General features: G+C 36.8%; 1 protein-coding gene across 6 annotated transcripts in view; it reads left to right on the forward strand.

Annotated features, from left to right (window-relative positions):
• The window catches only part of PTPRM (protein tyrosine phosphatase receptor type M), a 440,953-nt gene that overhangs the window by 18,481 nt on the left and 397,630 nt on the right, over positions 1-24,842 (forward strand). Inside the window, exon 1 of one of the 6 annotated variants that reach the window (XM_066183191.1) lies at positions 9,398-9,830. The exons of the other annotated variants lie outside the window; for them this stretch is intronic. The gene's annotated coding sequence lies outside the window, so the exon portion shown is untranslated. Of the gene's footprint in view, positions 1-9,397; positions 9,831-24,842 lie in introns of those variants that run through there. 6 annotated transcript variants of the gene reach the window in all.

A 24,842-nucleotide genomic window follows, 5' to 3' on the forward strand; every position in this document is an offset into this window, starting at 1 on the left:
GTATAAATATTTAAAAGGACAGTTAAGAAGTTGGGTTTGGATAGGAAAATCTGTTCTTAGAAATGAAAGTGTTAATATTAAGCCATTTCATAATTAAAATAACATTAAGAGACTGAGAGTTATCTTAATTTACATAGTTTATGTATGAAAGTATTTTCCTGTAGGGTTTGCATGCAAAACCCCATGGTACTGGGAGGTAAATATTTGCTTATGAAGTCAGAAAGTATTAGGAAGAATCAGTTTTGTTTTGCTGACTAAATGCTAAAAGTAAAAACACCACTGATAAAAAAAGTCTGCTTCAAGCTTTTTATATTTTTATAAGTTAAATTTTAAGCTTTTGTTTCTAGTGCCTGTCTCTTACATAGTAAGTGTGTAAATGTGAGTGAAATGATTTCTGTCTCTATCTGCAGAGCTGGATACTGTTTGGAAGGATGGGTGCAGTGCAGCTCTCAGCCATGGCTATATAGCAGCCCGTTCTGTAAATTACTTGTTAAAGGTGCTGAAGAATCCTTACCGAAAGAAAAAAAAAAAAAAAAAGGCAGTGTATGAGATGAAACAAAAAAATGCATACATTACAACTTTGATGTTTATGCCAAATTGGTTTATATGAATAGTGTGCTACCAGAAGTTAATAGGCAAAAATTATAAATGTGCCATATTCTCATTATGATGAGCACTGCAATGAGCAGATAGCTACTTCATACATCACCTGCTTCTGAGCAGTGACAGGTAGAATCTGGCGCTAGAGCAATTAGCATTTAGACCTAAGAAGAGAGAAATTTACTCATGATTGACTTTTGGCAACAGTGGCTTTCAGTCTTTGTTGTGTTTTGACTGTCTTTTGTAATCTTGAAAGGCAGCCTCACCAGATGGAGGTAGAAGATGGAGCCAGAAGATGCCAGTCTCTGCCAAATGAGGCTCGACTATGAGGTTCTTGCTGTCAGGTTTTCCTGGATATTTCTTGACAGACTTTGCCTCCAAGAAGCAGATCTAGAAACCAAGAGGAGTCGCAGTAACACAGCTCTGGTTCACACTTGCTATTTTTTTCCACCTCAAAGAATGTGTATTGCTGGTCTAACAGCTTTTCAGAGACTGTGAAATGTAGATGTGGAGTTGGAGAAATGCCATCCTACTCAGTATCCCGTGTTGGTAGAAGCAGAAGACTGTTTTTAAGAGATCAGTAGTAACGCTTTGGATTTATGTGCTGCAGTGTCTTTTCAGTTGGTTTTGGGAGGATTTAGAGTCACAAAACAAAGTAGGAAGAGTCTTTTGAGGGTTTTCCAGCCCATCCTCTGCTCTGATTTCAAAGCCAGGTGGTGTTACTCAGGTTGTCCAGTTGAGTTTTGAGTTAAGGATGGAGGGAGGTTCTGCAGCCACTTTGCATTAAATGAACTTGTAAAATATGATCTCTAAAAATTTTTCACTAAGTTAGAGTAGTATTTTTGTGCAAGAAGAAATATTCCAGTGTGTACTAAAATATAAAAGGCAAAAGTTAAATGATTTTTCTTTTAGGTTTGTGAATACACTGTGCTTGAAATGCATCTGTTAGAAAGGTCTTTCTTAATACTTTTTCATAGTGTTGACAAACACTTTTAAAGGGTGTCAGTAATATAAACTCCTGTTGCTGTCTGTCCTGGTTTTGTTCAGTGTGAGTATGGCTGTACCAGTGACTGCTTCTGATTTGTCTTATTTTTTCAAATAATAACACGATGACCTGTATCAAGGAAGAGTGTTGCTCCAGAAAACATTTTAATTTGGTTTTCAGATTAGAGTAGCTTAAAGGCATAGACTTAACTACCTTAATAGCAGAAGTTTTTATTCTATAGTACCAGCATTCTTGTTTAATAACAGAGGATCCTAGAGCTCTCCTTGACGGAGGTGCTTTTTGCAGTTAAAAAGATCAGCAAAAAGAAAAGACTGGATAGTACTAAACAAAAAACAAATTGCAAAACCAATAAAACCAGTAAAATTTATTAAAAAAAAAATCCCAGTGGAGGGAGATCCGCAATTGAAAATAAGAATTACAGAATTGTAACTGAGTTTCGTCCCAGATAACACTGGCAGGGAAAGAGAGCTTGTTGCTCTTTAACTGTGGTACTGTGGGGAGTTTTAAACCAGTGGAAGGAAGAATCAGTGATGCCTCTAGAGGAGTTTGTGGAAAGGAACAACAAGCACAAACATGCTTTCCTGATGCAGAAGAACTAGAGCTTATTATACCACGTCTGAAGATTTTTTCCTATACTTTTTTTGTTTCCTAATTCCTTTAACTATTGTTGGCTGCCATTTCAGTAGGGTTCCATGAATTCCAAGTGCTGTAGAAACCTGAACCTTTCTCTTTGTTTGGAGAACAAATAAAAAAAAGACTCAGAGGAATGGGCCTGGCTAGACATGCTTAGATCCCCTTAGATCCCAGGCGTGCTGCTATTCACGGGGGTATTGGTTCATTTGAGACAAATGTAATTTAAGTCTCCATTGCTGTTCTCTTTCCTTATTTATCCTTTTGGCAATAAATTTTGTTCTTGCCAGAAATGTGATAAGTAATGAGATGACACATGATGGTCATTTCCAGGGGATTAAAGTTCGTGTTTTCAGAGAATTCTAAGGTTTATAATCACAGTAAAAACATCTTGCTAGTAATCACTGAACAGTGATAAGGTTATAGGCTATTCTGTGTTTAAATTAATTACCATGTCAGACTTCTAATTAGGAGTTGGTGTGTAATAGCTGAGGTTTCACAAATTACTAAAATAAATGTCTCTCTTCTTTCTTTTCTTCTTTCTGTGTTTTGGGAATGTCCACAGTCTCTGTAGAACCAACACCCATAAAGTAAAGATTCCAGATGCAATTCTTGCACTGTTTAAAATGTTTTGAGATTTTTTTTCTTCAGTTCTTTAAAATATTGCAGAGGGTTTTTTTTAATTCAGTTACTTCTGATTTAGGTAACAGCATGCTGATTTTATCTTCTGAGGGGATAAAATGCAGAAGATTAAGTAGCATGCTTTGCAAGTAGTCATGCAGCTGCTATTATTTGTGTCTCCGTGTCCATGCATATGGACACATAAATGCCAATTTTAAGAACTGTCAGTTCAAAGCAAGAGAAAACGAAGGAGTTAAAAAGCACCACCACTGTACACTTGCACATCAGCAGAATTATGAATAATTGAGTTGGTGTACATAAAAGATACCTGTGAACATCTCCCCAGAGCTTACATTTGACTCAGGCCGGCAGGAAAATTAAAACTAAACAAAACAAACCTCCTAAATTTATAATATTTTTTTCCATTTGCAGTCTTATTATTTGACACTGTCAGGACTCAACACAGTACTTTTATTTTACCTTTTTTTTCTGCATTAGTATCCTATCCTTCTTGCTCTAGTAGTAATTGTGGCTGCTGGTGGAGTACTGCTTGCTGGTGGGAGGAGGGCATTTTGATCAGAAGCTGCTACAATTTGAAGCTTCAAGTTCTGGCTGATTTTATGGTGGCTTTTTTACACCAAGACTTTTACTTGTTGTTGGACTGAAATTTGTCCCTGCATTAATGGTGAACTGCATTTCCATTTTACTATTCCTTTGGTTCCTTGTCAGTAGCTGAGGACCAGAAAGGCCTCACAGAAGTGTTGGTGCAGTGGTTTGTGAGTGTGATGATGGCCTTGGGCTTTTGCTGCTTGGAGGAGAAGAGCACTTTAGGCAAGGGGAAGCTTGGCTGCTGGTGAAAGCTGTTAGCAGCAGAGATACATGAGTCTCCAAGGAGTGTCAGCAACAGTTACATGTATTTTTGGCTGCAATTATATTGTTTAGAATATTTAAATTTATCTGATGAAATGCCGTTGGTACATCAGAGGTATTTGAAACGTGGAGAAGAAAGAGGGGGGATATGAACAAAACTGGGAAAAGAAAGGGAATAGAAAACACAGGGTGGAAACTGCAAAGCAGAAGATGAAGAAAAAACAAATGTGTGAGAATTGTGGAACATAAAGAAGTATTTATCTCATTTGTTAGGTATAGGAAAGGGAAAAATGAAATTAAATGACAGGCAGCAACAAACTTAAAGTTTTCAGTTTATTAATGAAAACCAGTTACAGTATGTTGCAACTAAGTTTACTTGCTGTTCAAAGAGCTTGGGTTTTTTTGGGCAGCTGATTACACATGCATTTAGGTAGATTTGGTTCTGTAACATATGTCAGGTTAATTTTTCAAGTTCTTGTATGCATATTGATCATATGTTGGTACTGTCTTGTATCTTTCTTTGCCTTGACAGTTTGCAATTAAAAAAATCTTTAAAATTAGGAAACATCTTGTTTTTTTTTTTTTTTTAATTTTCCACACTTTTCTCAGTCTGGGCAACCCACTGTGTTTTTAATTGAGCATGAAATGAAAATAGGTTTGTTTACTCACTTAGTTGGTGTTATCTGACCAGTCAATACTGGCAAAACTGCATTGGGGCAAAGTTTGAGGCTGATGTGTTGCTCCTCTTTTCTTTTTGACATCCTTCAGAAGCCATAGTGTGTGTAACTTAAAAACTAAAGCAAACAAACCCCACATGGTGAGTTTAAAAAAATATGACCATGATGCTTTATCCTTTCCCTAAGCAGGCTGATTGCACAAAGCAAATAAATAACTGATCTTTCAAAATAGTCCAGTAGATCTGTGTATGGGATAATTTGGATTGTCGTTGTCATGACAGAAATGTGTATGTATATGTATGTATGTATGAATTATTGAACTTAAGCTAATAAATTTTTATACCTATTTTAACAAATTCCAACATATATGTACAGTATTAAAATAAACTGAGTTTTCTGCAGCTGTGAAAGGGTCTGTATGTATATGCTTGAGTTCTTCAGGCAGATGTGGGAAAATGCTTCAGTCTCGCATACTCCATCAGTGAAAAATATTTTTATGGTGTGTATAAGTTTAGTGATTCAAACATGATTTTGGATCTTACCCAGATGATTGTACAATATAATTTACTTATTGTCACTTTAGGACACAAAAGAAAGATGAAAGACTCTAAAATATTTCAGAAGGTAAAGAGCATAGAAAAACGCTTTTTTGTTTAGGTTCTTACTACCTTTTATAAGGTGTTCTGATACAGACTTAACATGATTGGTAAATAGAAACGACACGTCTCTAATCTCATTGGTTAAACTCGAGAAACAGCAAAACACCACCTAGAGAAAGATTGGTTTGAAAAAAACCAGTAGTTTACCAAGATTGTTTTAAGAAGAACTTTTCTTAAAGACTTTTTCCTTGGGAAGAAGTTAGCAGCTGCTAGCAGGCTAAAATCTCTCAGACCCACAACTTATTTGGTGTTTCCTGGGATTTTTTTGCATTGGGGAAATGTGTGATTGGACAGGTGCTCTTGCGTTGCATACAGCCTCTTATGGGTACATTTATATGAAATGAATTATTTAAAATTCTGTCTTTTGCAGAAAATGCCCAATATATTATGGCTAAATTACCTTTTGACTTTATTTATTAAGTGTGTAGTGGAATTGCAGTAGTTAATTGGTTTTGCTGCAAATGCATAACATAATGTAGTTTAAGGCTAGGTGGAACTATTAGATTGTGATCTCCTCTGAACTCTGGGGCACTGATCAAGAATTACTGTTGAATGAAGAACAAGTAACACTGCACCTATAAGCATTAGGAGAGGAGTGCTCATGAGTTGCAGCACGTGAAATCAGATGGCACTAATTTCCTTATGAATAGACACTGGCAATGTGGCTAACTATTTGAAAAACATGGTATTATCTTGCTTTTAGGATTTGTGTATGAATAAGTTTACGTGATCTGGGTTAAGGTGTGAATGTACATTGTACTGGCAGTTCTGTACCAGCTGTGCAGACGGGGTTCTTGAAAGGCTGTGCGTGTGAAATAGCAGCGTGAGCCACCAGTGCTGGCAAAGCAGAGCAGGCAGCCCAGCTGGGAGGTATTCCAACTGCACTAGGAAAAGTATCTATGCAGTCTTTATGGTGCCTTATGCTGTAAATTCCTTCTCCTGGGATTTTTTTTTTCTGTATGTGCGTATCTTATGTCATATTTCAAATGGAATTCAAGTTCTGACTTCATTATGCTGCGTGTTTATTACACTCCATTTCACTTTTATTGTCTACTGAAGGAGATGCAAGAAAATCTTTTAAATTGGTCAAAAGATGATGATTATTTTAAAAGATTTCCCCTTCCTCCTCAGCATCTGTTACTGGGTGGCTTGCAGTAGCTGTTCCTGATGCTGGCATCTTACAAACTTGAAGAAACAACAATAAAAACCCAAGAGACAGTGTAGAAGACATACATACAGAGAAAAGAATTTGTTGCTGTTGGTGCGAATTACATTGCCACAGCTGTTCAAAGTTAGATGAGCTTGCATAAATGTGACAGCCATTGTGACTGTTTAATTTTTTTCTACTTTTTAAATGTTTAACCTTCAGTGATTCTTTTCCCCTCTTTGTGTTATGACACAGTCCAGTCCTCATTACCTGAATTCAAACGCTGCTGCTTATGGCTGTAATAGGCACTCTTGCGCTGGTGTATTCTCACTTTGCACCATGGCGTTTCAGAAGGATGAATTACTGAGTAAGACAGAAGCAGGGCAGTGTTCTTTACTTACTTTTTCAGAAGATCTCAAAGCAAACATATTAACCATACCACATTATCGTATCTCCCCTTGAAGCTTGTGACTCCGTTGTTAATAGAGCCCAGACCTTTTGCCCCTATGATGTTTGTAGCATAATACAGAATCACAGAATATGCTGAGTTGGAAGGGGCCAGTGTTAGATTTCCCACCATCTCCTCTCATGCAGTTGCTGCTTCATGGACATAGTGCTTGTTGTGTGTGTAAAGAAAGCTTCTATAATTGGACTGTTTCTTTATTGTTTTCTTTTAAAGTTATGCTGGATGCAGTAGGAAAACCAGATGCTCTCTCAGGGTGATGTGGGTGGAATAGTATCCCTTTAGGGATTACTGTAAATGCTGGTTTCTAATGTAACAGCTTTTAATTATATTGATTTAGCTAATATTTGCAGCTGAACTGCTGCTTCCTGAGCATTCCTTAAATGTTGACAATAATCTAAGAAGAGAATGATGATGTCTTGGTGCTTTTCCAATTTTCAGATGTTTTGGTCATATTGTTATAGTTTAGTCAAAATTCTATATGTATGAGCAAAATGTTTATGACTTAATAGTAAAGCCTTGGAATAAGCAAAACTTTTTGTCTACTTGTCAGTGTGTTTATTGTGAGCTCTTAATTCATTCTAATAATAAGATCGTCAAGGTTAATTTGTAAATATTTCTACTTTTTAATAAAGAGATAATTAAGTGTTCTTATGTAAAGCCAGAGATATTTTAATTTTTTTTAAATATTGTTGCAATGGTGCATATATAAAAATACATATTAGGTAAAAAAGTATGAATATGTCACATGATTTAAAGTTAAAAAATATTTAGCATGTGTGCCAAGCTGAAAAGACATGTGCTTGTTCTCTCTACACTCGTCATCTGTAGCTATCTTTCAGCAGAGCCCAAAGCACATTACACAGGAAGGTAAGTTTCCTCATTTTATGGAGGAAATGTGGATCATCTGCATTATTGATTAATGCAGCACTTTTTGATTTCTTTTTTCCCTATTATGTCATAACAACTATGAATGCCTTAAAAGCTCTTGAAGGTTGTCAGTCATGGTGAAACTCAAATTTATTGTCTTCTGCAAGCATTCTGGTAAAATCCCCCTTTATGTGATTGGAATGGCCCTTATATAGAATTTTTTGTTCTCCTCGACCAATGCAGAGATTAAATAGACTAAAAGAAAGAGAAGTTCAGGTATTTGAGCTGGATAAATCTCCATGGATGTAAAACCTGGTTTCTAATGTAGCACTTTACATAAATTAATTAAAGGCAACATAAATGTGAATATGGATGTACTTCTGTTTCTCTCAAAAATTAAACTCAGGCATTTACAATAGTTTTATCTTTTACACTTACGTCCTTTCATCAAGCATATTTTGTTTAGGGGAAGCTTATGCAATGTAAACCTCCTGAAAGCAAATTTTATTTGAAATTTATAGAAGTTTTAAAAATCCACTCAAATACTAAACTGTATAGATTAGAATGCTTATCTGGTATGTTTAGATTGGACTGATCTGGAGAGATAGCAGAAAAAATTAGCTTAATTTTTTGTTTTAATTAAACAAGTCTGATATCAGTTATGAAGCTTCTTGTGCAAATCATCTTCTGCTTAAGTATATTTTTACCAATCTCATTTAAACGATCATGTTTCAATATCACTGTCTTGTAATGCAACTACTGTGACATACTAATTTGCCACTAATTTTTTATTAACGTAATGACAGGAAATTCTAATAACATCAGTTAAGCTGATATTAATTTGCTATGGCTTTGATATTCTGTGTTGTCGAGTATGGAATGTTGTGCTCTCTTTCTGATACACAATTTACTGAGAGTTTGTTTTCTGTTTTTCAAAAACTCTGTACAGACAAACCCAGCCACTTTGGAAATAAGTTCTGGAAAAGTTTTTGAAACTTCTCACAGCTGGTCTTAATTATAATTGGGCAATATGTTGAGAATTCTGTGCTAGACTTGTAAAGTGTTTTTGCAAAGTTTTATTTCTGATCTGCTGCAGAATAAAATCTGTGTTTTTACTCTTCATCAGTTTCAGCCAGGAAAAAGCAGTAACAAACCTCTACTTTGTTAATTTATTTTTTTCTGAGGGAAGGTCTTGTAAATTCTTCCTGTTAGGAGTACTTCCATTGGGTTAAAGACGGACTGAGATGGGAGTTTCCTGAAACTACCCGAAGTTGGGAATACCTGCAATGCAGTTAACCTAGATAAAAAAGCATCTGGTTATGAAACAGTTTTGACGCAACTGGTTTGGGGTTTGTTTTTCTTTCCTGAACACTGAGCACATAGCCCATGAGTTGTTGCTGCCCTTTGTAATGACAATTGTCATAAATGTTGTAAAAGCTAGAAAATATATGGCCTTTTTACCGTATGGACTTTATTTTATGTTAAGTTTTCACAACAAATGAAGATTTCTATTTTTTTTTTTTTTTAATCTGCGGCAGCTTTAACGGGGAAGCGGCTTAATTATTGATAATTTACCAGGGTGGTACACTGGGCTAGATTTCACCCATGTAAATCTGCTGCTGCCTTAGCAACAGCTACAGTGTATCATTTAGTGCTTAGGCTGTTTGTGGACTGAACACTATTACAATTATAGAATGAAATATACAGATGTTGAATATAGATGAGTTGTGTCTTGTTGAATTTTTAGGAGGGATATACGTGATGAAGATATATATATATATATATATATATATATGTATATATATATATATATATATATATATATATGCATCTAGCTCCCAAGTTTCTTGTCCCCCAGTGCTGTATGTAGGGTACAGGAGCAGTTGATGGTTGTTTAGGGATACTGTACTACAACACAGAAGAAAGGAGAACAGAAGCAGATAGAAAGCAGGAAAGCTGTTATCGTTAATTTTGAGAAGCAGGGCAGGACTTCAGAATCAAAAGGGCATCATGGCCGGTCCTGTGTAAGTAGAGCAGTAGATACATTTGGCCCAGGAGTGTAGAAGGGAATACAGGTGACCTGGCCCTGGATAAGTATCAGCTGTGTTAATTAGGCAATACAGCCTTGCCCCGATGAGTCATAGCTATGTCCAATAAGGCTAAGTGTGTTAAAGGGAGTGGTTTAGCTGATAAGGGAGGACCATTATGGAGGAGGAACCTTGAGGAAGAGGGAACAAGAAGATCATGAAGAAGAAGGATCCTGGGGAGAGAGAATCACTGTTGTAAGGTCAGTCTGGGTGTACATTTAGAGCCTGTGGAACCTGCAGTCACAGTCTAGCTGGGTAAAAGTCTGCAATCAGAGTGTGCAAACCAATACCTGCAGTCATAGTTTAGCAGGAAATCGCCACCAGTCAGAGGCTGCAAGGGAAACCTCCAGTTGGAGCGTGCTGAAGCCAGAGTCAGCGAATAGTTGGAGTCAGGATGGCTGGGCTGTAAAGAGGAAAAAACCAGCACCCTTTTCATGCCGTTATAAACAAGAAGTCTGGGACTTGTCTCATTTCTACCCTCTAACAAGAGGGTTGATGCTACACAGGAGAAGCCTACAAGCAGATAAGGAGTGAGGTCAACAATGTGGAGAACAAATAGTTGATCAGAGCAGCACTACTAGAACAATTTCTAAAAAAAGTGCATCCAGATCAGATTTTGATTAGCTTTATCTCCTGTTTATAATATAGCAGACATCTCTGGCTGGCAGTAACCATAAAGTCAAGGAGGGTGATATTAAGTGACTGATTCTTTTTATTTGTAAACAAAGACATGTTTTGCTTTCACACTCTGTACTTGATTACTGTGTGTGAACTCTTCTATTATACTGTGCAGTGTTTTTAATGATGCTAAATACTTATGATACAGTATGAAACAAATATAGAAAACTTGGTGAAGACACCTGAGGAAGATCATTGAAGATTATTTGCTCTCCATCACTAGCTTTCTTTTCCATCTCCATTTGAATGAAGAAGTTTGCTGTTAACATTTATCGTACTTATTGTGCTCTTACTTTACCACTTTTTTCCAAAAGAACAGAATTTTGCTAACAAGCAAACTCCTCAGCAGAGCAGCATTTCTGGGGAAGAGTAATAAGAAACCTGAAATATCCTGAATGTATTGAAGGAGTCTCAAAATATTTACTTAAGTGTCTATTCACCTGAGTCCTCACTTGAGCTTCTTTATGGGGGTAAAATGACATATTATTAGTTATATTTTTTCCCTTCAAAAGGTAGTAATTTAGTGCACTTTTGTACTGAAATGTCATTGTATAGGGAAGCATGGCTTAGAACAGAGCCATGAGCTAGCAAGGAAAAAGAATAATGTTTTTAATGTCAAGTTGTTTTTAGATATTTCTAAAGAGTTGATGTAAAAGAAAAGTAGCAACTATTAAGGTACTTCTTTTAATCTTCTGCTCCAGCCATAATGCGTTCAGCAGTGCTTTAGGATTGCATTAAGCACAACCAAGACATCTGTAGAGACTTGACATGGCAGAAAAGCATACAAGTAATATAAAGGCTGTACTGTGCCCATTTCCTTAAGCAGTACAGAGCAGAAAAGGGAATTTATTATTTAAATGTTTATGAAAAGAACAAGAAGTTTTAATGTGTGAATGTGTGGAAAAAAAAAAGAAAGCCTAATTGAATGGTGCGGAAAGCTGCAGCTTTTAAAGCTAGTGGTGGCTTTTTCTTGCTGCTTAAATTAGGCCAGGAAGAAGGCTTTCTTTTCCATTAAATAACATAATTAGCCTTACAGTAACTGTCTGAGTGTCTTCAAGTCTCTTGTTTGTCATGACCTCCTTGTTTACTTGCAGGAAGTATTATAAAAGTTAATAAGGGGCTTTGCTCACTAAGATGTGTGTGGGAAACCCACGAGAGAGTGGGGTATGATAAGTGATCCATGGTGTGAGAAATAATTTGGGAATTTTGGTTTTCACTTTAAGTGTAAGCATTGAAGTTTAAATTTCTGATTTTTGGGTTTAGCTTTTCCAGTGATTAGTTGTTCCATGTTAATTAGATATATGATTCACCCTCCTTTGGCTTTGTCATAAAACTCCTCTGACAGGGTACAACTGTTAGATTATTTTGGATGTATCTGTTGTACTATATGTAAATGATACATCTGCTGTACTGTATATTAAGTCTGAATCCATGAAAATTAATGAGAGACCTGTATTTAGCCTTTGGTCCCTAATGCCTGATGAATTGTCCACAGCCTTCTTTTTAAATTGTAAATTTCTTTTGTCTGTTTAAATATACTCCTCAATTTAATGTTAGCCTTCATTTTTTCTCCAAACAAGAATGCAGTCCAAATAAACTCCTGTGAAAGGCTGTCTGCTTTTTGGGGATAATTTTTTACCCCCAATTTAAAAAGAAATATTAATTGGGTTAATACACTTTTTCTTCATGGAACATCAGTGTGTGTTTACTTTCATTCAGTCATTATTCTCTGTATGTAATGGTCCATCTTTGTCGGTAAAGAATAGGGATTAGACAGTGGCTGCATGGGTGATACACTGTACACAAAAAGTAACAGTGTTGGTCTCATTGAAAAATTTTGAAGTATTTTGATTCCTGAATTAAACCTGACCAAAGGCTTGAAATTTTCATTTTAATGCATTCCAGAGTGTATCTAAGTAGCTTTCTTCGATAGTCTAGCGTTTGATTAACATGCATATTACTAACCCCAAAGAAAGCTTATGTAAATCTGTGTATGTTCTAAAACAAGAGCAGTTGTACTCTGTAACAGATCAATTTTGTTTCTTTTAATTGAAGAGAGATACAATGATTGGCAGACGGAATGGAATAACAGCTATTCTGGTTTACCTGAAAATCCTAACTTGAAAAAAAATTCTCAAACTTCTTGCATTATTAAAGTTACCTCTGCAAAATCTCTGGGGTGTGTTATAGAAAATAGAGTTGTTTGCTAACCAACTCTACAGCCCTTATTAAGCTTTTTCCATTCTGTAAAGGCAATAGCTCTGAAATACAGAAGAGATTGCATTAAATCCTTGGCTGGCAATTTTGTGTGGGATTGAGTATTGAAATGCAGCAAAGCAAATAATGAAGGCATATGTTTACCTATAATTCTTTTTACCTTGGGAGAAGGATTAAATAGGAACAGTTTGGTTGTTGTCAAATTCTTAACAGTTGCTTTCAAGCATGAAACAGTCCCCGGGCTCTCGGAGGATTTACTTAGCAGTTTGAATAGAGAGGTCTTTACTGCTAATGGAACTGAGATGGCAGGCTTAAGCAATGGGGTGCTTTATAGCCTCTTCAGCCACTTGAGAAGATGTAACATCAAATAGCTGAAATCGTCTTGGTCTCCATTGGTGTTTGGGAAGTTGCACAAAGATTGATGAATAAATAATTCAGAGTTGTACGAACGTCTTGATGCCAGAGCATTGCAAGTATCTAAAAGCTTGATTCATGGAAGGTTTAGTACCAGGAGACATTATGTAGTTTGTGTGTGAGCTTTGCCCCAGGGAACATTTACTGAAGTTTCCGGAAAAAAAAAAAAAAAAAAAAGGTACAAAAAAGAAGAAACAAAATCTACTGGGATTGTTTGAGGTTTGTAGAGAAGTGTTTAAGATTCTGAAATATTCTTCATAAAAAGGGATGTGTTGTATTTGAGAGGATAGCTTGCAATTACTGGAACTATTTTGTAGTTGAGATTTCTTATCAGTTGAGATGTTTGGTATTAAATTCCTTTGCTGTATGATGATTTTTTGATTAAAAAATCTGTGATTCTGAATACACCCCCATCTCACCTATAAATCAGCTTTTCAGTTTTGTTTTGACCTCAGGGTGTTTTTGTTGGTGGTTTTTGTTTTTTTTTTTTTTCCTCTTTGTTTGTTTAAAGTTACTATATGGAGTAGATGATTTCTCTGAAAGGAGAAGGCAGCAGAAAGGCTATTAGCGTGGGAAGAATATTAGATTTACATATCCTAGGACTTCTTTTCCTTTCTGCCAAGTGAAACAACTTTATTTAGGGTTTCAGTTTTAAAAAGTACGAAAGCTTTTCCTCCAATATTCCCTTCTCCTCTTTAAATTTCTTATTAAACCTGCTAATGAGATACCTAGTATTTAGAAGCTTTACTACAGGGATCAAAATGTAATTTGAGAAACTCTTCTGGTTGAATTCGCACAAACTTGGGATAATTTTCTGTGCTTTAAAAAGGTTCTTGCCTATTCAGTTCATCTAATTTCTTCACATGCTAATTGCTGTGTTGTTACAGAACTCTTAAATTTCAGCTTCTCTAATTTTTCCTCTGAAAGCTATAAAGTCTGTCCTGTGACTCGTCTGTAAGAAAGTCCAATAACAATTCAATTAATTTATAGATTTGCAGATTTTAATTTTCTGTTGCCTACACGGGCTTTCCCATTACATTTCACACTATCTTTTGGACCTGCATGTGGAAAGGTATTGATGATACAGGGGGTCTGTCTGATGGCCAAAGAATACAGATCCTGGGGTAGAGGTTTTAGTGGTAGATTACTGTCACTTAGATAATTTAAATGAATACCTATTTCTGATTTGAATTTGTTGCTCTTTGAGGTTCTGCTCTGTTGTATTTCATTATGCATTTTTTTTGCTAGATGAAGAAACTACCTATTTTCAAAAGTCTTGTTGTTTAAATTCTTTAGAAAATGAGTAAATTGCCTCTGAAACCTTCTGAAATAAATAGCTATTTGGACTTCATAGGTCTTGTATAAAATGGCAGATTTTCCAGAGCTTCATTAATGCTTGTGTTCCTTCTAACAATTCTTTGGTTTATTCTGTCAAAATTGTCTGTTGTATGGTAAAGTCTGCTAAGTTGTCTAGCAAACCCAAAAAATGATACCGTATTTCATTGTTGAGTACTTTGATTTTATTATCAGTGTTAGAAGGTTTTTTACCTTCGCTTCATGGTTTTAGTCCTTTAGGTTATCATTTCCCTCCCCCTTATCCCTTAAAAAGTTAGCATCCCAAGACTTCAGAAGCTGGAGTCCATGTCTGACAAAAAGTCTCAGTTATTATGACTACAGGTGATAACATCATGAAAGCATGTATTTGTACCTATATTTGCCACTGGTCTCCTCAGGTAATTGATAAATACTCTCTCACCAAATATATTGCTTTTAGTCTCCAGTGGAGCCAGAACCCCTCTGACGAGATTCCCTTGCAGTAAAAGGAACAGCCACACTCATCTGGTCTTGCCTTGCTGTTTTCTGCAAAAATTTGTCTGTGGAATTTAATAACAAATGGAAAGTATCATGAAGTCTACTGCCAGGATAAAAAGACACTGCTGTGCTGGGCAGAACTTGCTTCCAAGCAGGCTGAAACCAAAGCAAAATGTAGCAGTTGAAAATATTTTGTTCATTTCTAAGAATGAGCCATATTAACATTAAAGGAACACCCCAAAGAAAAGCATAAATCTTCCTCAAAAGGCTTTCAGGTAATGTCTGAAATGTCCATCTGGACATGTGATTCCTGCTGTGAGTGTTCTGTCAAAATGGTAGGTGAATTCACAGTTCCCATGGGAGAATGGGAAAATGATGTCCATCTCCAGCTGCCTTTGAAAGCTACATGGTGTCTTTTCAGTCACTCACCTGATTCTTACTTTTTCCTTTTTTGTGTCAGAGCTTCCTTTGGTAGACAATCCATTTTAGTGACATCTTGCTGTGGAAGTAAGGGCACTTTTGTTCAAGTCAGCAGACCTCAGCCTGAGATATTGTTACACTTACTTGCCTTCTAAAAATGAGCATCTCTTCAGGGACTTTGTTAGTTAAACTCTGAAATGTTCTTGGGAATCTAAAGACTGGTCACCTCCTGTTATCCAAGAAATAGTGTACTTGCAATTCTGCTCATGTGTTCAGGGCATAGCCAGCTTTTACAAGCTTCTCTTCCCATTAAAGGAAAGTCAGTGCTCTTTTCCAGGTCAAGCACTCTTTCCTCAGCTGTTAAGTGAGGCACAAGACTTCAGAAATCAGGAATATGAAATGGGACAGGTTTGTTCTCCTTGAATCTTTTGGGAACCCATGCAATAAGGCATTTTGTAGCTGTTTGCTAGTATTGCTGCAAAGTGTTTGGGATGAATTCCTTGTGGATTAGAGGTTGAGTGAATCGTAAAGTCAACCAGAAAGTAGAGTACTTGCTCAGGTGGGTGATCGTGACCTGTGAGCTCATAGGCAAGATACAATTCCAGCAATTCAGTTGCACGGACTTGCAGAGGGATGAACAATCAAATATTATTGGCACGGATGAAATCACTGGATTAACATTGAGAAGATGTTGGCAAAAAGATAATGTTTTAGCTGCCGTGAGAGTGCATGCATGGCAGAGGATTTATTTTCTTAAAGAAATGCAAACTTCTGAAATTGAAATCTTGTGAGAACAGCACTCTGTCCGCATATTAGATTGGGCAGTTCAGTGATCTGATCATTGCAAGCCCCTGATGTTCAGTATCTCCCTCTCCACAGTGTAGTTGTAAAAGAAGAAAGGGGAAATCTGAAATCCTGTGGTGAAGTTCCAGCTGTATGTATAGATGTCATTGTGGTGTGGGTTGGTCTTACACAAACACAAATTATGTCAAATGACAGTGCTGACAGGAACTCAGTTAATTCAAATATAATAGCTATTTTGATGAATTAGATAGATACAGGATACAGTGTTAAATAATTTACAAAAGAGTATTAAAACAACTTAATTACTCTCTTCTGGAAATGTAAAATGTTAGTATATGCAGGTTAGTGTGCATGCTCTTGCAAATATTGGGCTCCATGAGATTCTCTATTTCTCTATATACGGTAGTAGAATTCCTGTATCTACCAGTATTAACCGATTTGTGTGAAAACTTTGTTAAGGTGGTTTTAGGGCAGACTGAGTCAGTGTGTTGGAGCTTTTTTCATTAAAAATCTGCACTTAATGGCTCTCTCACACAGAAGTCTTCCAGGCCTTCTGCATTTTGATTGTGTAACAGGAAATTTTGAGCTCAGGGTCAACTCATGCTAAGCGGGAACCCAGCTTGATGAGTTCATAGCTCTCCTTTTGTTGCTGTTGGCAATTTATAATCTTATTAGTGCTGGATTTGAGGAATAAATGTTCACCTTTGAGAGAACCCAGCCTTCCTTGTGTTGCTCTATTGTTTCTGCTAATATTTTGCATGCATTTATCAGTTACTTTGTTTAAAGACTGTAAGAGAAGAATCTTTCAAGGATGTCTTTCATTTGTGATTTCTAAACATTGGTGGTAGCTGGCTTTCTGGCTATTTATGCCCAGCATTTTAATATTACTTGAATAAATTCTTATCATAAAATTAGGATTGTATTCCCACACCACAAGCCCCAAAGTAATATTATGAAATTAAAAGGTCCACTGTGGTGCTACTGAAGTAATGTAATGGATAGTAACAGTGCTTAGAAACATGGAAGTAGGTGCTGCTTTCTCATACCCATAATCAAATAGCCATTACTCCTACAAAAACAGGGAATTTCTGTACCTTTTTGCCTTTGAAACTGCTGGTAGTTTGATATGTATCATAACACATAGTGGTGAGTTTCTGTACAGCACAGTGGCTTATGCAGTGTTGGAAGCTGCTAGAGTTCATAAAAAATTCCAGAGGTTACTAATTATAGTTCTGGCAGCTAAATATTTTTAACCTCAAGGGTTGCCCCTTCTTATAGCTTTTAGTTTTCTGTGTTTTGTTGCGTAATAGTATCCACACATCTCGTTTCTGCATCCTGATTGAGGGCTTCACTACAATTTTAGTAGTCTTTATCCTCGGTCATGGAGATCTTGTGGAAATTTGGGGGGTTTTTTATTCAGAAAAGCAAACTACAGTTCGCTGTAGTGAAAAGTTGATTTTACTAGGCAAGAATTTTCCCTGTGTTCCAGGCCTAAGAATAATTTGATGCTGGAAAGTGTTGTTGAACAAAAAAAAGAAAGGGTAAAATATTATTTATTGCTTGTTAAAAGGCCAGTTTCCTTCTTTTGTTTCTCTTTCCTTTTAAAGGAAGCTGATCTGGTTTGGGGTTAATGGAAATTTTTATGTGATGTGTAGATTATAATACCAGAAGGGGAATGGGGTGGGAGTTTGTGGATTGGTTTGTCTGTCTGCCTTCATTGTCCAGGCTGTAGCAACTTCCACACTTAAGTCCTCCTTGAACCCCAGCATTTAATGTCTGGGCAGTACACGTTTGTTTCTTTTGCCCCATGGTTCTATGAAGAACCCACAATTGTTTAATTGTCTGGGTTTGTTTTGGTTGGTGTGTTTGGTTGGGTTTGTGTTTGTTTTGAAACACTGTTATTGTTGATATTTTCTGTCCTTCCTTCTTGGCATGGAGGTCCTTGTTCTCCATACTCATTCTTTCCTTCTAAGTGCGAGTTTTTCTACATGTTTGTCAAAGTGATTATATACTAGTGTCTGACTTAGTGAATGTTGCTGAGGTTGCTTTGTAATGCTCAATATTACTTAATGTTTCTTCCTCAGTCCTTCTATCATCTTCAAACTCAGTTTGGGGATGGTTCGGCTTTCTGAAAGGCTGTTAGCAGTGTCCTATTGAATATTTTTAAGATCTCCCACTTCACACTTAGTGTTTTGTGGTCCTCCTCCCCCCCCCCCCCCCCCCCCCCGGTAGTTACTGTATGTTTTGAATAGATTTTAGTTACATTAACAAATGTAATTTTTAAAATCAATTATTCTGATTTTTCTGATACATTAGTGTAAAGTCCTCATGAAAATACATCAAAACTCACATTTTGATAAATTTTCTTTCAAGCACATGCTTCAGGTTTTTTAAGGTAATATCCATAAACTGGTGTTAATTTATGGTAGTTTGATATAACTGAACTTTGTAGCAGCTCTTCTCTCACTGGGGATTGTTTTGGGATCCGGAGAGAGTTAAATAGGTTTCTTGTTTTGATTTTTTTTTTTTTTTTGTGTGTCATTCCATCTTTATCTACTGATTACAGCTTTATTTCCTGAAATTTTTTGGTATTTCAGGACTTCAGTTCTTGCATGGATATTTCCTGAATACTATGCATGCTTCAAAAATTGCTGAAGTCATCTGTCTTTGAAAATCTAAACTATGTGAACTTAGTAGAGCTACCCATGGCACGTTAATCATTGTTTAACATCCTCATTTACTGAAAAAAATACTTTTTTTTTTTTATAATTGTTTGAAAAGAATACCACCTCTGTCTTATGACACAGGTAACATGTCTGCAACCTTGGATGCTTTTCTTAGCATTTTGAATATATTGAGGCTAAAGCAAGTAAAGCTGCATCTTTAAATAAAGAATAGTGTAACTTGATGCGATTTTCTGGGTTTGAGTTTCTCAGCCCTAGTAAATGATCAAAACCAGACAGTAACTTCCCCAGGTTCATCAGGCCATGCTTGTTCCTCAGTATTACAGCTGGGCAATTTTAGCCAACTTCTTCTGGAATTTGACCAGGGGAATGCATTGGAAGCAAATGAAGGTGCATGGGATTGTGCACTGTACAATTAATACTAATATAACTGTAGTGAAAACTGGCTGGCAGTCTTCCACCCTACTGTCAGAAAGTGTGCTGTCTGAACACAAAGGTCAGGAAATCCCAAGCATAATCAAGAACGGATTATTTTGGCTGTACACGCTTTTTATCTAAGCCTTGAGTCAGAAGCAAAAGCTCTAGCTTTGCCAGATCTGCAGCCTGTTGTCCCAAGTGCTGCGGTTTCTGCGACTGCTCTCTGCTTCTTGCTCTGTCAGCCCCTCACTGCAACAGTGGAACCTCCTCCTCCACATTTAACAACTGTAAAAACTCAGAGGAAGAGGCAATTAGTTCCTGCTAGTTGTGTGAAAATTTGTTACTGAGCAAAGGAGCAAGGTTTGGGTTGGTGTGTGCCCGGGGAGCAGTTGCTGCCGTGCTCGGCTGCTTGCCCGCCTGGAACCACCACGGCGGGGTTCCCTGGCACAGCCGGTGGGAGGCAGAGGGGAACAGCAGCGGTAATGAGGGGAACGTGAGGACCCTGCGTTGTGGAATTTGTGATGAGATCTGACAATTTGTGGCAGGAAATCCTGAGCTGTTTCCTGGAGCTCGTATTTGTTTCAGTTTTGGAAGAAGCCAAAGTGCTGATTTTTCTTCCTTTAACTTTGATGAAACCTAAATACACAATATACTTTTAAGTGGTGTGCAGTGGAGAGGGCTTGTGAGAAAGATATTTTGTCTATTCATTGCTGTATTTTCTTTCAACGCTGTTTCTAGTGTATTTAACATTCTGCCGTGTCCTCAGGACAGTTCTTAAGCTTCTGAATGGTAACATCACTGAATTAATTATTACTTTTATTTGGATTTGATGAAGATTATGTTTTGCAGCATTTAAGGTCATTTGCCTGAGGTTGTAAGTTGAATATGATTAGCTGGTTGGCCTGCCACTGCTTTTGTGGTCTTGGCCTAAAAACACATAGGAGATCTGCATGACAAAGCATGGATTATGTATTTCCATGGTAGTTAAAAAGCCTACCCAAATGGACTGATAGAGGATAAAAGAGGAATAATTATGAAGGCTGGTTGCATTCCTGTCAAATTGCATTTCTTTCTAAGAGTGCTGCTTTTAGTGAGGTTGCTTTTCTCTTCGCTCTAAAGAGAAAGCTGAAAACTCTGAGGTCTATACTTTTTTGTTATGAACAGAATTAATTTGTTATTAGACAGGAGCGGCAAAGGTCAGCTAGACTTATTTCCAGAATGCTGTTGTTGTTTAGTAGTTAAAATAGGCAAGATAAGACAGTTGAAATAAAGTACTATGCCAGAATATCTACCTGACTAGCAGCTGAAGTGTACTATTAACCTCGTGTATGAAACAAAAATATTATATTAGCAGTGGTTTTCAGGAAAGCTACAGGCCTTCCCAATCTGATCTGCTTGTTCCTTACTAGCTGTCCTCATCTTGAAAAATTGTGAGAGAACTGGAACATTTTGTGTCCTTTAGTGAAGGTCAGTGTTGTGCAGTTTTGCAGAATCAACCAGTTTCAGAGTTAGGCATCCCCTGCTGAAAAGCCCTGCCAGATTATAATACAAAAAGAAAAGTGTTTTCCTAACTAGCTGACTCAAATTAATTTCGGTGCTTGCAATCCCCACACCTCCATCCCTCTCTCCTCCTAACAAATAACTCACTGAGCCCTTGGCAATCAGCTGCCACATAGGGAAAATCAGAGGCGATGTGAGTAAACGGATGTGTCACTCCGTGGTCTGTATAACACCATGATGTTTACAAGAGCTGCAGTATAACGTGGAGAGGAGGCAAGTGAAAAATAAAGCATGTGAATGAGGGTCTGGCTGTGAGAGCATCACTCTCAAAGGTGACAAAGAACAATGGAAAGAGGAACAATATTGAGTGTAATGACCTTGGCAAGAGTGCCAGTTGTGAAAGTGTTTAACGTTTGCTGCTGTCATAAATATACTTTTGTTGTTGTTACAAAAGCAAATGCGCTATCTTTAAGAAAAGTGAAAGAAGAAACTAAAAAAGTAATTGAAGGCTGCTTACCAAAGGCAGCTACAAAAGAAAGGAAAAATCCAACAAGAAACCAATAAATAAAGGCACTAATTGGGTGCACTAAACCTATTCAATAATAGACCTACGTCAGCAAAGTAATCAGCAGATTAAAGTCCAAATAATGAAAACATTAAGACTGCAATACTAATATAAAGAACTAAATTAGGCAGAGGAGACACTACTGTTGTCTCTGAAGATTCACTCTGTATATGTCCTCAAAAATTAAATTGAATTTTTAAATAATTAAATAGCTTTTACTGGCCTAGAGGGATAAAAAAAGGACAGTTTCATCTACATATCTTGTGGTTCAGTTTTGCTGAACAGTACTGGGTTGGTTCTATTCCAGACACAAACTTTTAAAATCAAAATATAACCATTCTAGTCAGGAGTAGATATAACACCAGAAGTAATTAGTCTGATTATTAGTAGGTAATGTGTTTGTTCTGACAGAGCTGTAGTAAAATACAAAGAAATAATATCTTTTCTGTAGTTCACAGATGGATTTAAAGTACTAAATATTTCCTAGTAGAAAAAGTAACTCTATCATGGTGTGATCTGAAACAGAATTATAGGAAATGAGGGATGTTTTTTTGGTCTTGGAAAAAACCCCTTGAATACGTGATCTTTGCAAAATGACAAATTTGCTATTTTTTAGATGATAATTTCAGCTAAAATTGCTGTTACTGCTTTATTTGATGGAAAGATTAGCCAAAATGCAGTGAAACGTTAGGAGTGTCCTACTAATTTATCTGTTGAATGAAAAAAAAAGAGATGGGATGAGTTTTAAAAGCAGTAAATATGTCACCTTATATAAGTAGTCTGATTTAAGATTTCTGATTTAAGGCCTTTTTATTGTTCAAATGACATTGCACAACGTCCCTTTTCTAGGTTTTTTCATTCTCTTTTTTTCCCCCCTAAAGATTTTTATAAGACTGTAAGCTTTATTACCATCTATCAGCTTCTGCCTACTTAGTCATTCGCTGTTGTAATTGTTTATGCCACTATTCCCACAGCAAGAGGCAGAGAAAATAATTGCTGCTAAAATCAGTTGAAATGTAGTCTGGGAAAGAAGTCCCAATTCATTGTAAGCATTTATTTAGGTAATTGGTAACAATGGGACATAGGCTAGAAAGTGAATTACAATATTGCTGAAGTTTCTGCAGTTTTTTAAGTGGCAGAAACTTACATGGGATGAGGTTATCTGTTGATATCTTTGATACATCTAAAATATCTTCATTAAGTTTCTGTTCCTGGCTTTTCATATATTGAATATATATATATATATAATCTGTTCAAAGTTCAATATGGTGGTGCACAGATAAAAATCCCATTACTTCAAGATTCTAAATGTCATAGATGTGGTAAAGAACATCATAATACAATGAAACCACTTCTGTGGCTTGTACAGCAGCACTTCCAGTCTTTCAGTTTTGTATTCTAGAGACTGTCCAGGCACATAATGCATGGTTAAACCTGGGAATGGTTCTGGTTGCTGGCTTGCAGGTGATCTGCTGGAGTCACATCCTGAGAGCAGTGGTTGATGTCTCTGAGTTGCTTAGTAACTTGTCTGCGTGGGTTGTCTTTCTCCAGTTTCACACTGCATTTGTGGGTAATGACAGCCTTGCTCAGATGTTCCAGCACTTGCTGGCTCTCGTACTTCCACCACAGGAACACTGCAGTCCGTCATTAAAGCAAAGGCTTGGTGTGAGGTATCTCTGCCATGGTTGACATAGCTACAGCCAAAGGGAACTGGAAACCAGAAACTGTAATGCATATTTAGAAGGAGTGCTGAATTATCTTACTCTCTGAAAGAAAATGCATTTTGCTTGAGCTTAACAAAATGGATGTGTTCATCCTTATTTCTGCTGTTGGGATAGAAAAACTCCTGGAGTGCAGCAGTTCCTATGACATAATGTTGGTTTGAACTGCAGCATATGCTGAAGTCCACTGGCTGTTTTCTAGATACTCTTTTAGTACCAGAGCACCAGAGGAATCATTTCAGGTGATTAAAATAAAGGAGAAAGATCCTTTTTAAATTCAAACCCTTTTTCCTGTGTAAATTCAGCATACTGGTTCGTTGCTCTAGAGTCTTATCTTCAATAATCTTCTATTTTCCAGTAGTCCTTTTTCACTTCCGAACTTGCTTCTGCTTCAAAGTGGCAACCAGATGTTGTAGGACTCAGACGTTATTCACCTCTGGCAAAAGACTACATAATAGAATAATGCTGAGAGTCGTGATATTTGGAGATTGCTTCTACTGCATTAGCCACCTCAAAGTATTAAGTTTTTCCATGAATATTGTTAAAAGCATACTAGTGTAACTTGAGGCTTTGAGAATTCTTTTTTATTCTCTTGTTGGGTATATTCAAAAACGCAGAGCAGCAAGTCTTTCCACTTTGGCTCTCTGCTAAGAGAAAAACATCTTCATATGTTTTTTAATCTTCAGATAATGTCAGAGATTGCAATAGAAAATTTTAATGGTATTTCATACTGTTTTCAAAGATGGATGGAGTTTCATATTTGGCAAACAGTAAAAAAAGTGGGAAAATAAGGTGTAAGAGCGTATGATTGATATTATAGTAGAGATGTGCATCATAAGAGAAGTTCAAATTCTAGCACAATTCTTTGTATATTGCGTTATTCATCTTCCTGTTTTTAAACTGTGAAGGAGTGAAGTTAAAAAGGACTTTTTATGCCTGATTCACTTAGAGCTACCTTCTTCAAAACACTGACAAGAAGCTTCATTAACTATATGGTATCGGTAAAAGGGCACAGATCTCTATAATATCACTTTTTCTTAAGTTTTAACACTGAAATTAAATGCTTTTTGAGATAAGATGGAAATGCTCTCTCAGGATTTCTGTTGAGAATTAAGGTTCTTAGGTTCATAGGAATGAGTTTAATGGGCAGTAATCTACTAGTGGTGGGGAGTAATTTCCACCACTGCTGGTCAGAGTAGCAAACCATAGTAAAGGCACTGATAATGGTTGTGGGATACCCAGGCATTAAATACTGTGGTATTTGTGGTTATTTCACTTTGGATGTGTGAAAGCAATCTTGGCAGTGAAGTTAAAAATCCAGGCCATCTCTGTGCCCAGGCTGTGGGAGGATGGGGTGGTGTTAAACAGGCTGCTTTCTTTGGAAATGCTGTCTCTTGCTGACGCTGCATCATTGGACCTGCAGATGTTGGCAATTCAAGAGGTTTCCAATTTTTGGAAGTCCTAAACTGCATAGGGTGCTGGGAACTTAGTGTTAGCTTTTCATTAGTTGAAATCTAGGAGTGTAGGTTGAGGTCATTGCATAAAATCATGAGGAATTAGTTGATATGTTTATTCAATTAATTGCCGGTTATTTTTTTTTAACTTAGAAGCAAGACACATAAATGTTACATTTGCTCTTTTTTTTTTTTTTCTGGTCAACTCTCTTTACTCCTCCCAAGATCCCGCCTTCTTGTGCAGGCAAAAGAAGGGAAGCTCTTTAAGCATGTTTTCTCACTGTTGTTGAATAGTAATTTAGTTTAATGCTTTGCCCGTGTCCAAGGGAGGCAGGCCATCTTTTATGTTCACCAGGTTGTAAGGGTTTTTTTATCTCGTTTGTGTGTTTGTTTCTGTCATTTGTGATACTGCAGGTGAACATGCAAATCAGTGTTCAGTGGATCACAGAAAACAACTGTTGTTTTTTCATTAAGCAGAAAGAGAATCTATTGTATACTGCCCTGTAATCTGCATGTTTCCTATATT

Source organism: Chamaea fasciata, unplaced genomic scaffold (genome assembly GCF_029207755.1).
Source record: "Chamaea fasciata isolate MVZ Bird 193981 ecotype frontalis unplaced genomic scaffold, bChaFas1.0.hap1 SCAF_1, whole genome shotgun sequence".
In the NCBI taxonomy this organism is placed as follows: Eukaryota; Metazoa; Chordata; class Aves; order Passeriformes; family Sylviidae; genus Chamaea; species Chamaea fasciata.